Raw genomic sequence first — 18,112 nt, forward strand, 5'->3', positions numbered from 1 at the left:
CCCCGCCCACCTACCGCTGCTCCTCCTACTCACCCGCCCGCCCCGCCCCGCCCACCAGCTGCCGCCCCCAGTCCCCAGGGGTCCACGAGCGCCGGGGTCCCAGGACTTTTAACCTCTGCTGGCTACCTGGGCCGTGGCCTCCGACGCAGGCGACCCACCTTCCAGGCGAGGAGCGCGGGTCAGGGAACTCCGGGCTGGGGTGCGGGCTTGAGAAATCAGGGAAATGATTTGAGGGAAAAACTTTATTGTTTCTAGAAGAGCCTCGAAGCAATCACCGGATGGGAAACCAGCTGGACGTCGTACTTACTTTCCGGGTTAGGATCATCACTCTTTTGCTCAGGGCCCCTGAGGCTGGCACGCCGGCCTGGAGACCGTGAGCGGCTGCCGGAATCCCTCGGAGCCTCTGTTTTTCCTCTTCTGTGAAGGGAGTTGGCCATACTTTCTTACCAAGGCCTGTCCGAGTTGTATTGACCCTGGTTCATCCTAGGGACTCCAGGAGCCCCAGGGGGACCGTCTTATATGTCTCCAAGTGTAGGCCAAGCGCAGAGGGTGGTGGTAGAGGCGTGGCGACGGAGGGGGCATTCAGAGGGACAAAAAGGAAGGCCCCCTCATGGTAAATAAGGGAACGGTAACAAGGGCCGGGGAGAAACCCGATACAATTAGGATGAGGCAAAAGCTATAGGCATTCAGTAGAAACCGCAATTCGAATTGTAAATTTTGATCTTTCCCCGGCTGGCTATAGATTGTGCGGTGAGATATTCTCGTGATGCTGGGCAGCGTGGTGGCAACTCTGTCAGCCACTCCATCACCAGGCTCAACAAGGATACACTTATGACCATTCTGTACCCTGACAGCCATTCTGTTTTTCACTTTCAGTATAGTATTCAGTAAATTACATGAGATGTTCAGCTCTATTATAATATAAACTACCAGCTAACGTACGTCTTCTGAGCAAGTTTAAGGTAGGTTAGGCTAAGCTATGGTGTTCAGTATGTTCTCACCTTAGGGTGGGTTTATCAGGATGTAACCCCACTGTAAGTCGAGGAAGATCTGTGCAGAGAAACAGCATGGGAGACAAAACAACAATCAAGGCTCAGAGAGGTTATAGCTTTGTTCAAGGTCACAATGATGCAGCTTAAAGTTGCAAATGCAGATCTGCCTGGTGCATGGGCACAGCCTCCCAGATCCTTTGTGGGTGTCATTGCCTATGTCCTTGGGATTTCCCTTGAGGACCTCAGGTTCCTGTAAGGCAGGGTTTTTTTTTTTTTTTGCGGTACGTGGGCCTCTCACTGTTGTGGCCTCTCCCGTTGCGGAGCACAGGCTCTGGACGCGCAGGCTCAGCGGCCATGGCTCACGGGCCTAGCTGCTCCGCGGCATGTGGGATCTTCCTGGACCAGGGCACGAACCCGCGTCCCCTGCATCGGCAGGCGGACTCTCAACCACTGCGCCACCAGGGAAGCCCCAAAGGCAGGGTTTTTTTCCCCAGAGTCTGCAGGGGCCAGGCACAGGCCCGGGGAGCTGGTGACTGCTGGCTGAAAGGTCGTGCTTCCATTTTTAGCTGCAAACACCTGGTTCCCTGGGACCTGGTCTGGGACCAACTGATTGGTTTTTCTCATTCAGTTTGTGTTTTTACAAAGTTCTCTGGTGTACCTTCCGGACACTGGTCCCTCCCTGGTAATAAAGAGGTGAGCCAGGGACTTCCCTGGTGGTCCAGTGGTTAAGACTCTGCGCTTCCACTGCAGGGGGCATGGGTTCAATCCCTGGTCTGGGAACTAAGATCCCACATGCTGTGCGCAGGGGCAGACCCAGCCCTGGGGTCCTGGCAGACACACCAGTATTCTGTCAACAGGCAACACCCAGCCCCTGGCCAAACCAGCATTCCCTGTTTTCCCTGTCCCCCCTCCCCTCAGGAGAGGACAAATTCAGCATAAGGACAGCATCAGGGGTGGTCTGGGAGGAGCTGGGTGAAGAGATGAAGGAAGTTAAAAGGTCCCTGGACTCTCCTCTTGGAGGGTGACTTGGCAATAGGACCCTGATACCCTCCCCTTCAACTAAGTTTATCTACTTCTAGAAACCAGAGGAAACAGCTAGAGACATGTATAAATTGCTCATATGCATCGATGGTCATCTGTGCCTGTCTCTGAGAGCCCTGCAGGGGACACGCCCAGGGGCTGGCAGGGGGAATCTGGTGTCCTGGCAGTGGGAACACTCAGACAGAGGTCCCCACTGCCCTCACCACTGCTTAGTGGGCTATGCCCGAGTTAGTGGGATAGCTGGGACTTTTTTTTGTTTTTTTGGGTTTTTTTGCGGTACGCGGGCCTCTCACTGCCGCGGCCCCTCCCGCCGCGGAGCACAGGCTCCGGCCGCTCCGCGTCATGTGGGATCTTCCCGGACCAAGGCACGAACCCGTGTCCCCTGCATCGGCAGGCGGACTCTCAACCACTGCGCCACCAGGGAAGCCCGATAGCTGGGACTTTTAAGTAAAATCGAAAACATTGGAGGGTAGCCCTCCCAGGATGAGTCAGTGTTTCATGGCCTCTGAGTGTGTGTGTGTGTGTGTGTGTGTGTGTGTGTGTGTGTGTATACACTGTTTCAGATGTGAAGTGGTGAAGTGTGTTCCAGATGGGGATAGGCCAGGGAACAGGCCATAGCCTGTCTGTGTGGGGGAGGGCCTCTGACATCCCTGCTCAGGGCTCCATTTCCCAAGAGGAGGCAGAGCCCATTAAGGGAAAGGGGATGCAGGGGAGGGGAAGCCTTGTGCCTTTGGACCAGAGGGATCTGGCTTTAACCCCAGGGCTGCTACTTACAGGCCAGGAGGGATCTTGGCATCTCAGTTTCCCACTTAGAACAAGGGGGAACTGTAGTCCCCAGGTCAGAGGTTCTTGTACAGATGCAGCTGGAGGATGACTGAACCTTCGTCCCAGGGTCTCACCAGGCAGTGACCTCACCCAGCCAGCTGCTCTGAGCCAGGCAGGCTCTAGGGTCATCTAGCAGCCTGGCCCCAGCAGCCTCCTCGCAGCTCTTGGGCAAGCCCTCATCCACCGTGAGGGCTGTGAGGAAGAGTCCAACTTCTTCCTTTGCGTGTGAATATCCAGTTGTCCCAATACCATTTATTGAAAAAATTTATTCTTTCCCCAGTGAATTGTCTGGTTGCTCATCAAAAATCAATTGACTACAGATGCGAAGGTTTGTTTATGGACTCTCAATTCTATTCCATTGATTTGTTATGTCTATCTTTATGCCAGGACCACACTGTCTTCATTACTGTAGCTTTGTAACGAGTTTTGAAATCAGAAAGTATGCGTCCTCTGCTTTTGCTCTGCTTTTTCCGTATTGTTTTGGCGATTCTGGATCCCTTGCATTTCCAAATGAATCCGTAGTTCCATTTGGGAAGTATTGCCATTTTTTTTTTTTTTTTTGGCGGTACGCGGGTCTCTCACTGTTGTGGCCTCTCCCGTTGCGGAGCACAGGCTCTGGACGCGCAGGCTCAGCGGCCATGGCTCACGGGCACAGCCGCTCCGCCGCATGTGGGCTCTTCCCGGACCGGGGCACGAACCCGTGTCCCCTGCATCGGCAGGCGGACTCTCAACCACTGCGCCACCAGGGAAGCCCACTATCTTAATAGTATAAAGTCTTTTGATCCATGAATGTGGGATATCTTTCCATTAATTTCAGCCTTCTTTAATTGCTTTCAATAATGTTTTGTAGCTTTCATTGTATAAGTCTTATTTTTATTTATTTATTTTTTTTGCGGTACGCGGGCCTCTCACTGCTGTGGCCTCTCCCGTCGCGGAGCACAGGCTCCGGACGCGCAGGCTCAGCGGCCATGGCCCACGGGCCCAGCCGCTCCGCGGCACGTGCGATCCTCCCAGACCGGGGCACGAACCCGTATCCCCTGCATCGGCAGGCGGACTCTCAACCACTGCGCCACCAGGGAAGCCCCTAAGTCTTATATTTTTGATCCTAAGTTTATTTCTGAGTATTTTATTCTTTTGGATGCTATCGTCAATTAACTTGTTTTCTTACATTCACTGTCAGATTTTTCGGCGTTAGTTTTAGAAATACAATCGATTTTTAAATTGACATATAAGAGTATATTAGTTTCAGGTGTATAAGATAATGATTTGATATTGGTATATATTGCCCAATGGTCACCACAGTGAGTCTAGTTAACATTCACCACCTCACATAGTTGCACAGATTTTTTCCTTCTGATGAGGACTTTCAAGAACCACTCTCCTAGCAACTTTCAAATATTCAACACAGTATTCTTAACTCTAGTCACCATTCTGCACACTACATCCCCAGGACTTCTTTATTTTATAACTGGGAGTTTGTACGTTTTGACCCTATTCATCCATTTTGCCCCCATTTACTCCCTACCTCTGGTAACTACCAATCCGTTCTCTGTATCTATGAGCCCCTATTTTTTTTCTTTAAGATTCCACGTATAAATGAGAGCATATGGTATTTGTCTTTCTCTGTCTGACTTGTTTCACTTAGCGTAATACCTTCAAGGTCCATCCATATTATTGCAAATGACAGGATTTCCTTCTTTTATGGGTAAATAATATTCCGTTATATACACACCACATCTTCTCTGTCCATGCATCCATCAATAGATGCTCAGGCCGCTTCCTTATCTTGGCTACTGTAAATAGTGCTGCAATGAACATTGGGGTGCATGTATCTTTTTGTTTCATTTCCTTTGGGTAAATACCCAGAAGTGGGATGGCAGGATCACATAGTAGTAGTTCTATTTTTAATTTTTTGAGGAACTTCCATACTGTTTTCCATTGTGGCTGCACCAATTGACATTCCCATACAACTGATTTTTGTGGTATTTATCTTGTATCCTGCAACCTTGCTGAACTTGTTTATTAGTTCTAATAGTTTCCCCCCGTATTCTCTGTGATTTCCTATATACGTGGTCATGTAATTTGCAAATGGAGATAGTTTTACTTCATCCCCTTCAGTCTAGATGCCTTTTATTTCGTTTTCTTGCCTGATGGACCTCCAGTGAAATGTGGCACTGAGCTGGCAAGACTGGTCACTGCGCATCTTGTTCCTGATCTCGGGGGAGGCTTCAGTCTTTCCCCACTAAGTGTGACGTGAGCTGTGGATTGTTCCCAGATGCCCTATATCAGGCTCAGGAAGTGCCCTTCTGTTTCTAGTTTCTTGAGTGTTTTTCTCATGAAAGGATGTTGGGTTTTGTCCAATGTTTTTCTGCACTTAGTGGGAAAAGCTTGTACAGCAGCTTTTAAGCCATGAAATCATCTGCCTCCCCCTCTTCCTCTGTGTTTCTCCCTCACCAAACACACACAACCTCCCTGGAAGCAAATCAGACTCCAAATATTAAACACTCACTGCAAGATGGTTAAATGATTAGCGTAGCCGTCTTCATCCTGTTATCCTTGCCCTGGCTGCTGTGTAACTGGGGGTGGACCAGACTATTGGACACCCCAAACAAATGACAGCTAGAAATTCAAATATTAAAGATGATTTCCAGGGGTGGTGGCTCCCTCTTTCTTGCATACGCCACGATTGCCTCTTCTCTTTGCAGACCGTAGAGTGAAAATATTTAGCATCAGAGGAGAGGATTGTGCACGAAATAGCGTGTATTAAGTTGTGCGCTAAAAGGTAACAATGAATAGGCAAAAGACTTGACTTCCCCAAGACATGTATTGAAGGGATGATAACGTATTCTGTGCAGACCTTCCTGCTGTGGAATTCCACATTCAGAAAATCCTGTTTTTAGTTTATTTTTCTGAGGCCTTATATGTCCGCCTCTCTGTTCCAGGAGTCTGCATGCTGACCGTGTTGCTGGCCAGCCTCATGAGTGTAAGCTCTCTGACCGCATTCTGGATTGTTACAGGTAAGAGGGCTCTGGGGGTCTTCTGTGTGTCTTTAGCCAGGACAGTGTCAGCCAGGCTTTTCTCGGAACCCCGGGCAGCGCTGGCAGAGCTCAGAAGGAAACACCAGGCTTGCATACCACCGGGCACTGAGTCTAAGGCCTCAGGTAACAGGGATTGTAAAGGGGAAGCAGGAAGGACAGAGGCAAGTCAGGGCCCTCCACCAGGATACACCCGTGTACACACACACACACACGACTTATACACATGTGCGTGTAGACACACACGCACAGGTGTATATGTTGTGTGTATATACAGAGAGAATTGATTTTAACATGTGGGCTCATGTGAGCAAGGGGGTGGCATGTCCAAAGCCTGCAGGACTGGACACTCCAGCGGGCTTCTAGATGCTGTGTCTTCTTTTTTTTTTTCCCCCCTGTAGAGTATTTAATTTAATTTAATTTAATTAATTAATTTGTTTATTTTTAACATCTTTATTGGAGTATAATTGCTTTACAATGGTGTGTTAGTTTCTGCTGTATAACAAAGTGAATCAGCTATACATATACATATATCCCCATATCTCCTCCCTCTTGTCTCCCTCCCACCCTCCCTATCCCACCCCTCTAGGTGGTCACAAAGCACCGAGCTGATCTCCCTGTGCTATGTGGCTGCTTCCCACTAGCTATCTGTTTTACATTTGATAGTGTATATATGTCCATGCCACTCTCTCACTTTGTCCCAGCTTACCGTTCCCTCTCCCCGTGTCCTCAAGTCCATTCTCTACGTCTGCATCTTTATTCCTGTTCTGTCTCTAGGTTCTTTAAAACCATTTTTTTTTTTTTTTTAGATTCCATATATACGTGTTAGTGTACGGTATTTGTTTTTCTCTTTCTGACTTACTTGACTCTGTATGACAGTCTCTAGGTCCATCCACCTCATTACAAATAGTTCAATTTCGTTTCTTTTTATGGCTGAGTAATATTCTATTGTATATATGTGCCACATCTTCCTTATCCATTCATCTCTCAATGGACACTTAGGTTGCTTCCATGTCCTGGCTATTGTAAATAGAGCTGCAATGAACATTGTGGTACATGACCCTTTTTGATTTATGGTTTTCTCAGGGTATATGCCCAGTAATGGGATTGCTGGGTCATATGGTAGTTCTATTTTTATTTTTTTAAGGAACCTCCATACTATTCTCCATAGTGGCTGCATCAATTTACATTCCCACCAACAGTGCAAGAGGGTTCCCTTTTCTCCACACCCTCTCCAGCATTTATTGTTTGTAGATTTTTTGATGATGGCCATTCTGACTGGTGTGAGGTGACACCTCATTGTAGTTTTGATTTGTATTTCTCTAATGATTAGTGATGTTGAGCATCCTTTCATGTGTTTGTTGGCAGTCTGTATATCTTCTTTGGAGAAATGTCTATTTAGGTCTTCTGCCCATTTTTGGATTGGGTTGTTTGTTTTTTTGATATTGAGCTGCATGAGCTGCCTGTATATTTTGGAGATTAATCCTTTGTCTGTTGCTTCATTTGCAAATATTTTCTCCCATTCTGAGGGTTGTCTTTTCGTCTTGTTTATGGTTTCCTTTGCTGTGCAAAAGCTTTTAAGTTTCATTAGGTCCCATTTGTTTATTTTTGTTTTTATTTCCATTACTATAGGAGGTGGGTCAAAAAGGATCTTGCTGTGATGTATGTCATTGAGTATTCTGCCTATGTTTTCCTCTAAGAGTTTGATGGTGTCTGGCCTTACATTTAGGTCTTTAATCCATTTTGAGTCTATTTTTGTGTATGGTGTAAGGGAGTGTTCTAATTTCATTCTTTTACATGTAGCTGTCCAGTTTTCCCAGTTCCATTTATTGAAGAGGCTGTCTTTTCTCCGTTGTATATTCTTGCCTCCTTTATCAAAGATAAGGTGACCATATGTGTGTGGGTTTATCTCTGGGCTTTCTCTCCTGTTCCATTGATCTATATTTCTGTTTTTGTGCCAGTACCATACTGTCTTGATTACTGTAGCTTTGTAGTATAGTCTGAAGTCCAGGAGCCTGATTCCTCCAGCTCCGTTTTTCTTTCTGAAGATTGCTTTGGCTATTCAGGGTCTTTTGTGTTTCCATACAAATTGTGAAATTTTTTGTTCTAGTTCTGTGAAAAATGCCATTGGTAGTTTGGTAGGTATTGCATTGAATTTGTAGGTTGCTTTGGGTAGTAGAGTCATTTTCACAATGTTGATTCTTCTGATCTAAGAACATGGTATGTCTCTCCATCTATTTGTATCATCTTTAATTTCTTTCATCAGTGTTTTATAGTTTTCTGCATACAGGTCTTTTTGTCTCCTTAGGTAGGTTTATTCCTAAGTATTTTGTTCTTTTTGTTGCAATGGTAAATGGGAATGTGTCCTTAATTTCTCTTTCAGATTTTTCATCATTAGTGTATAGGAATGCAAGAGATTTCTGTGCATTAATTTTATATCCTGGTACTTTACCAAGTTCATTGATTAGCTCTAGTAGTTTTCTGGTAGCATCTTTGGGATTCTCTATGTATAGTGTCATGTCATCTGCAAACAGTGACAGTTTTACTTCTTCTTTTCCGATTTGGATTCCTTTTATTTCCTTTTCTTCTCTGATTGCTGTGGCTAAAACTTCCAAAACTATGTTGAATAATAGTGGTGAGAGTGGGCAACCTTGTCTTGTTCCTGTCTTAGTTCCTGATCCTGAAATGGTTTCAGGTTTTCATCATTGAGAACAATGTTGATTGTGGTTTTGTCAAATATGGACTTTATTATATTGAAGTAAGTTCCCTCTGTGCCTACTTTCTGGAGAGTTTTTATCATAAATCGGTGTTGAATTTTGTCGAAAGCTTTTTCTGCATCAATTGAGATGATCATATGGGTTTTCTCCTTCAATTTGTTAATATGGTGTATCACATTGATTGATTTGTGTATATTGAAGAATCCTTGAATTCCTGGGATAAGCCCCACTTGATCATGGTATATGACCCTTTTAATGTGCTGTTGTATTCTGTTTGCTAGCATTTTGTTGAGGATTTTTGCATTTATGTTCATCAGTGATATCGGTCTGTAGTTTTCTTTTTTTGTGACATCTTTGTCTGGTTTTGGGTGATGGTGGCCTTGTAGAATGAGTTTGAGAGTGTTCCTCTCTCTGCTATATTTGGAAGAGTTTGAGAAGGATAGGTGTTAGCTCTCCTCTAAATGTTTGATAGTTCGCCTGTGAATCCATCTGGTCCTGGACTTTTGTTTGTTGGAAGATTTTTAATCACAGTTTCAATTTCAGTGCTTGTGATTGGTCTGTTTATATTTTCTATTTCTTTCTGGTTCAGTCTCGGGAGGTTGTGCTTTTCTAAGAATTTGTCCATTTCTTCCAGGTTGTCCATTTTATTGGCATAGAGTTGCTTGTAGTAATCTCTCATGATCCTTTGTATTTCTGCAGTGTCAGTTGTTACTTCTCCTTTTTCATTTCCATTTCTATTGATTTGAGTCTTCTCCCTTTTTTTCATGATGAATCTGGCTAGTGGTTTATCAATTTTGTTTATCTTCTCAAAGAACCAGCTTTTAGTTTTATTGATCTTAGCTATTTTTCCTTCATTTCTTTTTCATTTATTTCTGATCTGATCTTTATGATTTCTTTCCTTCTGCTAACTTGGGGTTTTTTTGTTCTTCTTTCTCTAATTGCTTTAGGTGTAAGGTTAGGTTGTTTATTTGAGAGGTTTCTTGTTGCTTGAGGTAGGATTGTATTGCTATAAACTTCCTTCTTAGACCTGCTTTTGCTGCATCCTATAGGTTTTAGGTCGTCGTGTTTTTATTGTCATTTGTTTCTAGGTATTTTTTGATTTCCTCTTTGATTTCTTCAGTGATCTCTTGGTTATTTAGTAGTGTATTGTTTAGCCTCCATGTGTTTGTATTCTTTACAGATTTTTTCCTGTAATTGATATATAGTCTCATAGCGTTGTGGTCAGAAAAGATACTTGATACGATTTCAATTTTCTTAAATTTACCAAGGCTTGATTTGCGACCCAAGACATGATCTATCCTGGCGAATGTTCCATAAGCACTAGAGAAGAAGGTGTATTTTGTTGTTTTTGGATGGAATGTCCTATAAATATCAATTAAGTCCATCATGTTTAATGTATCATTTAAAGCTTGTGTTTCCTTATTTATTTTCATTTTGGATGATCTGTCCATTGGTGAAAGTGGGGTGTTAAAGTCCCCTACTATGATTGTGTTACTGTCGATTTTTCCTTTTATGGCAGTTAACATTTGCCTTAAGTATTGAGGTGCTCCTATGTTGGGTGCATAAATATTTACAATTGTTATATCTTCTTCTTGGATTGATCCCTTGATCATCATGTAGTGTCCTTCTTTGTCTCTTATAATAGTCTTTGTTTAAAGTCTATTTTGTCTGATATGAGAATTGCTACTGTAGTTTTCTTTTGATTTCCATTTGCATGGAACATCTTTTTCCATCACCTCACTTTCAGTCTGTATGTGTCCCTAGGTCTGAAGTGGGTCTCTTGTAGATAGCATATATACGGGTCTTGTTTTCGTATCCACTCAGCTAGTCTATGTCTTTTGGTTGGAGCGTTTAATCCATTTACATTTAAGGTAGTTATTGATATGTATGTTCCTATTACCATTTTCTTAATTGTTTTGGGTTTGTTATTGTAGGTCTTTTCCTTCTCCTGTGTTTGCTGCCTAGAGATGTTCCTTTAGGATTTGTTGTAAAGCTCCTTTGGTGGTGCTGAATTCTCTTAGCTTTTGCTTGTCTGTAAAGGTTTTAATTTCTCCATCAGATCTGAATGAGATCCTTGCTGGGCAGAGTAATCTTGATTGTAGGTTTTTCTCTTTCATCACTTTAAATATGTCCTGTCACTCCCTTCTGGCTTGCAGAGTTTCTGCTGAAAGATCAGCTGTTAACCTTATGGGGATTCCCTTGTATGTTTTTTGTTGCTTTTAATATATTTTCTTTGCATATAATTTTTGGTAGTTTGATTAATATATGTCTTGGTGTGTTTCTCCTTGAATTTATCCTTTATGGAACTCTCTGTGCTTGCCGGACTTGATTGACCATTTCCTTTCCCATATTCGGGAAGTTTTCAACTATAATCTCTTCAAATATTTTTCTCAGTCGCTTTCTTTTTCTCTTCTTTTTCTGGGACCCCTATAATTCGAATGTTGGTGCGTTTAATGTTGTCCCAGAGGTCTCTGAGACTGTCCTCAGTTCTTTTCATTCTGTTTTCTTTATTCTGCTCTGCAGTAGTTATTTCCACTATTTTATCTTCCAGGTCACTTATCCGTTCTTCTGCCTCAGTTATTCTGCTATTGATCCCATCTAGAGTATTTTTCATTTCATTTATTGTGTTGTTCTTCATTGTTTGTTTCATCTTTAGTTCTTCTAGGTCCTTGTTAAATGTTTCTTGCATCTTCTCTATTCTAGTTCCAAGATTTTGGATCATCTTTACTATCATTATTCTGAATTCTTTTTCAGGCAGACTGCCTATTTCCTCTTCATTTGTTAGGTCTGGTGGGTTTTTATCTTACTCCTTCATCTGCTGTGTGTTTTTCTGTCTTCTCATTTTGCTTAACTTACTGTGTTTAGGGTCTCTTTTTTGCAGGCTGCAGGTTCGTAGTTCCCGTTGTTTTTGGTGTCTGCCCCCAGTGGGTAAGGTTGGTTCAGGGGTTTGTGTAGGCTTCCTGGTAGAGGGGACTGGTGCCTGTGTTCTGGTGGATGAGTCTGGATCTTGTCTTTCTGGTGGGCAGGACTGCGTCCAGTCATGTGTTTTGGGGTGTCCGTGAACTTATTATGATTTTAGGCCGCCTCTCTGCTAATGGGTGGGGTTGTGTTCCTGTCTTGCTAGTTGTTTGGCATAGGGTGTCCAGCAGTGTAGCTTGCTGGTTGTTGAGTGGAGCTGGGCCTTAGCGTTGAGAGGGAGATCTCTGGGAGAGCTTTTGCCATTTGCTATTACGTGGAGCCGGGAGGTCTCTGGTGGACCAATGTCCTGAACTCAGCTCTCCTACCTCAGAGGCTCAGGCCTGACACCTGGCTGGAGCACCAAGACTCTATCAGCCACCCGGCTCAGAAGAAAAGGGAGAAAAAAGAAGAAAGAAAGATAGAAAGAAAAATAAATAAAATAAAGTTATTAGAATAAAAAATTTAAAAATTATTAAAAATAAAAAATAAAAAGTAATAAAAAAAGAGAGAGCAACCAAACCAAAAAACAAATCCACCAATGATAACAAGCACTAAAAACTATACTAAACAAACAAACAACAAACAAAAAATGGACAGACAGAACCCTAGGACAAATGGTAAAGGCAAAGCTATACAGACAATCACACAAAGTAGCATACACATACACACTCACAAAAGGAGAAAAAGGAAAAATATATATATATTTTTAAAAAGGGAAGAGAGCAACCAAATCAATAAACAAATGTACCAATGATACTAAGCTCTAAATACTAAACTAAGATAAACATAAAACCAGAAACAAATTCGATGCAGAAAGCAAACCCCAAGTCTACAGTTGCTCCCAAAGTCCACCGCCTCAATTTTGGGATGATTCATTGTCTATTCAGGTATTCCCCAGATGCAGGTACCTCAATTTGTCTGTGGAGATTTAATCCGCTGCTCCTGCGGCTGCTGGGAGAGATTTCCTTTCTCTTCTTTGTTCGCACAGCCCTGGGGTTCAGCTTTGGATATGGCCTTGCCTCTGCATGTAGGTCGCCTGAGGGCATCTGTTCTTCGCTCAGACAGGACGGGGTTAAAGGAGCAGCTGATTCGGGGGCTCTGGCTCACTCAGGCTGGGGTGAGGGCGGGGCATGGAGTGCAGGGCGAGCCTGCGGCGGTAGAGGCCAGCATGACATTGCACCAGCCTGAGGTGCGCCGTGCGTTCTCCCGGGGCATTTGTCCCTGGATCACGGGACCCTGGCAGTGGCGGGCCGCACAGGCTCCCGGGAGGGGGGTGTGGATAGTGACCTGTGCTCGCACACAGGCTTCTTGGTGGCGGCGGCAGCAGCCTTAGCGTTTCATGCCCGTCTCCGGGCTCCGCGCTGATAGCCACAGCTCGCGCCCGTCACTGGATCTCGTTTAGGAGGTGCTCTGAATCCCTTCTCCTTGCGCACCCCAAAACAGTGGTCTCTTGCCTCTTCGGCAGCTCCAGACTTTTCCCCGGACTCCCTCCCGGCTAGCTGTGGCCCACTAGCCCCCTTCAGGCTGTGTTCACGCAGCCAACCCCAGTCCTCTCCCTGGGGTCTGACCTCCGAAGCCCGAGCCTCAGCTCCCAGCCCCGCCCGCCCCAGCGGGTAAGCGGACAAGCCTCTCTGGGTTGGTGAGTGCCGGTTGGCACCGATCCTCTGTGCGGGAGTCTCTCCACTCTGCCCTCTGTTGCTGTGCTCTCCTCCGTGGCTCCGATGCTTCCCCCCCACCAGCCCCATCTCCGCCAGTGAAGGGGCTTCCCAGTGTGTGGAAACCTTTCCTCCTTCACAGCTCCCTCCCAGAGGGGCAGGCCCCGTCCCTATTCTTTTGTCTCTGTTTTTTTTTTGCTCTACCCAGGTACGTGGGGAGTTTCTTGCCTTTTGGGAGGTCTGAGGTCTTCTGCCAGCGTTCAGTAGGTGTTCTGTAGGAGTTGTTCCACTCCTACAGATGTAGTTTTGATGTATTTGTGGGGCGGAAGGTGATCTCCGCGTCTTACTCCTCTGCCGTCTTGAGGCTATCCTTAGCTGCTGTGTCTTGAGCCAGACTTTCTTTTTCAGGAAACCTCGGTTTTTTGAAGGCTTGTAAGACCTTCACGTGATGAGACCCACCCTTCGAGTGATCTTTACTTAAAGGCAAGTCAGCCACACCTATAAGTAGCTTCACAACACGTGTGGACTAAATCACCAGTTTGATCGGATGACTGCACACTACGGCCTGGGCAGGTTGACACGTGAGACCAACCGTCACGGCCCACCTTCTTTTGACTCGGTACCCACAGCTCTGCTGTAGCCATGTTGAGTCTCTAAGTGAAGACAGTAAGAGAGTCGTTCTCCCTCCTGATGAGACACGCGGGCACTGTCCCCAGGGCACGCAGAGTGCTGGGGTGATGCTTACTTTTCTCCTTGACGACCTGTAACTTAAACCCTGTGATGTGAGGGTAACAGTTATTTGTGTACCTTATGGTCTATGTTATGCTGCACGGTAAGAAGATAAAGGAAGGGAAGAAAAGAAATGTATCTGATGCGTGCACAAGTGTGTGCGCGCAGTCTACAGTCACGAGGTTGGTGAACTTTTTGTCCTCTTGCAGCACCAGTGCCAGCTCGACTGCCAACTCCCAAGCTGGCACCACTGTCAGTGCCAGATCTTGTACCATTAAAGGCGTTTCTGGTACCAGCCCGACAGCTAGAGGTAGCACCGGCTCCAGAGCCAGAGCCAGCTCCAATCACCGGCTCCTGCAGCGTTCCAGAGCTGCAGCTGGCTCCAGGGCCACCTCCAGGTTTAGAGCCAGTGCCAGGTGCAGAATGAGAGCCGGCTCCATCACTAGATCTAGAGTCAAGTCCAGTGAGAGAACTAGTTCCATCATCGGCTCATGGAAAAGCCCTCAAACTCCAGTGAGCTCCGCAACTGGCTCCAGCACCAGCTCCAGGGCTGGAACCAGCTTTGGCACCGGCTGTCTCACCAGCTGCAGGGATGGAAGCAGCTCTGTCATCAACCAATTTGCCAGCTCCAGCAGCAGCTCTAGAGCTTGGATCAGACCCAACACAAAGCCCAGAGTGACAGATAACAACAGGAAGTGAGCTCGCCTCTACCCCAGCACCACCTCTGGCAACACAGCTAGAGCTACAGGCAGCTCTAGAGGTAGAGCTCTCTCTAGAGCTAGTGTCAGCACTAGAGCTAGCTCGAGCATTAGCTCCCGAGCTAGAGAGAGCTCCACAGTTCCAGGGCGAGAGCCAGCTCCAAGCACCAGCTCAAGAGCGCGAGTGATATCTGGAGCCAGCTCCAGCCAAAGCTCCAGACTCGGTGTCAGTTCCAGCACCCGCTTCGGCACTGATCCATTGCCGGAGCCAGTTCTATTACCACTAATAGTTCTGGCTCTCCAGAACTAGAGCCAGAGCTGGCTGCAGAGCCAGAGTCAGCTCCAGCACCAGAGCTCGAGCCAGTGCCATGGCGACAGTCAACTCAGGCTCCAACACTGGCATCAACTCCTGAGATAGAGGCAGCTCCAGCCTCAGCTCCATTGCTGCTCCTGGGCGGGGCTGCTGTTATCCCACCAGCTGGAGCTGGCTTGAACACCAGCTGTCATGTCAGCTCTACCTCTGGAAGATAGAGACAGCTCTATCACTGACTCCCGTGCCAGCCCCAGTGATAGAGTGAGAACCAGCTCAAAGCCAGTTTAGAGCCAGTGCCAGGTGCCAAGGAAGAGGTCGCTCCAGCGCCAGCTCTAGCATCAGCCCCAGAGTTACAGCCATTCCTGGCACCAGCTCCAGAGAGAGAGTCAGCACCAAGTTCAGACCTAGAGCCTGCTCCAGCCACAGTTCTAGGACCAACTCCAGAGCCAGAGCCCCCATGAGAGTCAGCTCCTGCAGCAGCTCCAGAGCAAGAGCTGGCTTGGGCGCCCGTAGCAGACTTAGAGCCAGTGCCAGCTCAGGAGAAAGAGCCACAGCCCCAGCACCAACGTCAGAGCTAGATCGTGCTCTGGCACCAGCGTGATGCCACGTCAGAGGCAGAGGCAGCTCTGTCAGCAGCTCCTAGGCCAGACTCTGTGCCTGCTCTGGCGCCAGAATCTGCCCTGACACCAGTTCCAGAGGTGGAACCAGTCCAGAGCTACAGCCGGCTCCACCGCCAGTTTTAGCGCCAGCCACAGAGCTCGAGCCGGGACCGGCTGTACAGCTAGAGGCACCAGAAGCAGAGCCAGCACCAGACCGGAGCTGGAGTCAGCCGCAAAGTCAGCGAGAGCTCCAGCACCAGGGACAGCTCCCGCGTCCTATCCACAGCAAAATCCACGGCTGCTTCCGGCACCTGCTGTAACCTTAGCTCCGGAGGTACAGCGGCTCCAGGACCTGACCCACAGCTCAAGCCAAACCAGTACCCACCCAGGAGTCAGCTTCAGTGGCCGCGCCAGAGCCAGAGCCGGAGCCAGCGACCGCAATAGCTGTAGCACCGGCTCCCGTGCCAGTGGGAGAGACAGCTCGAGAGCGCTGTCCAACGGCAGAACCAGGTCTAGACCGTCTCTGGAGGTAGATCCGCCTCCAGCGCCTTCCCCAGAGCTAGAGCCAAGTCCAGCATCAGCTCTTGCATAAGCTCCAGTGCCAGTCCTAGGAGCAGAGCCACCTTTGAACTAGAGCCAGCTCTGTACCCGCTCTAGGACTGGGCGGGGCTGGGGGCGGGGCTGAGGGCGGGACAGTCCCTTCTGGGCAGGTCACTCCCAGGGCCTCCTCCTCCTCCCTCCCTGAGGTCCCGGCCCTCGGGTCCTCTGAGGCCCCGCTTTCCCAAGCGAGGCTCAAAGTGGGCAGAGACCGCTCTGTTGGAAACTGTGGCCAATACCTTAAAAACTGTATATGTTTTGACCCAGAAAATCCACCTCATGGATTCTGCCCTGAATAGAGATTTATGGACACAGATGTTCCCTTCAGCATGATTCTGAGAGTGAAAAATGGCAAATGGCCCATGTCCCATAGCAGGGGCTTTTCGGAAATTCTGATTCGGGGCCCCAGAAAATGCGGAGGAGGAAGACGATGGACTGATCAGCACCCGCCCGGGGGAACCAGGTTCCAGAAGGGCACACGTGCCCAGAGTCCTCCCCACCTGACACCCACGACTGCACACGCACACACGTGCACATGGGCACACACACCATGCGAGAATTCCTGCGGGTAAACTCCTGGGATTAGCTCTGCAGGTAAAGGGTTGCACCCGTGGAGCTCTGGGGTCCTGCGCACTGTTCTCCCAGACGGGAGTGTCCTTCCACGCTTCCCTCTAGAGGACCGGCTGGGCCTCTGCTTCCTCACACTGTCCCCAGGGCTGGTCGCCACCAGACTAGAAACCTGTCGGTGTGGTGTTGACAGCGCCGTGGAGACGGCGCTTACATCTGCGTGTCCTCACTGGGAGGTCAAGCGTCTCTGACCTGTACCGACCACGTGTGCGGCCTCTTGTTGGAGCTGCACATGTGTGTTCTCTGTCCCTTTTTAAAACATTGACTTTCAAGATCTGGGGGACCACAGGGGCGTCAAACCTTTCTCTGGCCCTGGGGTGTGAGGAGTGCTGATCTAGTTTATGGTTTGTCTCCCCAGCTTTCTACATGTTTCTTGTTTCTGTTTGGCCATGGGAAGAGCCAGGCGTTTCCCTTCTGTCTTCTGGCTCTGGGGCCAGACTCAGAACAGGGGTCTCTACCCTGAGACTGCACACATATTTACAAAAAAGACTTCAATTTGTACATCCCATCTTTAATCCATCTGGCATTTCCCTTTCATATAACAAAACTGCTATTTTGAAGTAAAAAAAGAAAACAAAAATTAACTACTCCCCTCTTAAAATATGTGGCCTACACAGAAAGCCACCTTGTATAATTCCATTTATAGGAAACATCTAGAACAGGTAAAGACACAGAGACAGAAAGCAGATTACAGGTTGTCGGGGGCTGGGGGAGAGAGGAATGGGGCATGAGCGCTTTGGCTCAGGGATTCCTTCTGGGGAGTGAAACAGTCTGCCCGAGACCCTGGGGAAGGTTGCATAGAACTGTGAATATACTCGATGCTCCTGAAATGCACAATTTCAAATTTAAAAAATTAAACTTGGTTATATGAAGACGTAAAAGACACCATAAATAATGTGAAACGAAAACATAAAATTAAAAACCAAATCAGAAACAGTAACAGGGGAGGGGAAGGGAAGTTCGGGGGTGGGGGGAGCGGGTAGAAGTGGGTCAGGAGCTGACGCTGAGCGTGGCGCCAGAGCTCGTTCTCCCCGCAGGGGTAGTGGGTGCCGAGCCGGCTCTGGGTCTCCTCCGGAGCAGGTGCAGCCGCGGGCCCTGGAGGCAGAGGTGCTGATGCAACTGATTGTGATGTTGGCTCCCACTCCGGTGCCGCCGCTCAAGGTGTCCCTCCAGCCACTGATGGAAACGCCTCCAGCTCTGGATCTGGCTTTAGTTCTGCTGCTGCTTCTGCAGCTGGATCTAGGTCTTCAGATTGCACAGGGGCTGGTGCTGGAGCCAGTTCTAGATCCTGAGATGGCAGTGAAGGTGCAGGAGGAGATCCACGTG

At 47.5% G+C, this 18,112-nt stretch overlaps 1 protein-coding gene and 1 long non-coding RNA gene across 4 annotated transcripts in view; one reads left to right on the top strand and one right to left on the bottom strand.

The window, feature by feature from the left end:
• The window catches only part of RALGDS (ral guanine nucleotide dissociation stimulator), a 102,646-nt gene that overhangs the window by 80,618 nt on the left and 3,916 nt on the right, over window positions 1-18,112 (bottom strand). The gene's annotated exons all lie outside the window — the stretch shown is intronic.
• Window positions 39-17,727, top strand: LOC117312706 (uncharacterized). 3 transcript variants are annotated; one of them, XR_004527171.2, is made up of 4 exons: window positions 183-314; window positions 3,139-3,186; window positions 5,801-5,875; window positions 13,632-17,727. It is a non-coding gene; the product is annotated as an uncharacterized lncRNA (long non-coding RNA). The 3 variants fall into 3 exon arrangements; XR_012332748.1 differs by lacking the exons at window positions 183-314; window positions 3,139-3,186 and adding an exon at window positions 39-165; XR_004527172.2 differs by lacking the exon at window positions 3,139-3,186 and having other exon boundaries at window positions 61-314.

This window comes from Tursiops truncatus, chromosome 6, assembly GCF_011762595.2.
Source record: "Tursiops truncatus isolate mTurTru1 chromosome 6, mTurTru1.mat.Y, whole genome shotgun sequence".
Classification (NCBI taxonomy): domain Eukaryota; kingdom Metazoa; phylum Chordata; class Mammalia; order Artiodactyla; family Delphinidae; genus Tursiops; species Tursiops truncatus.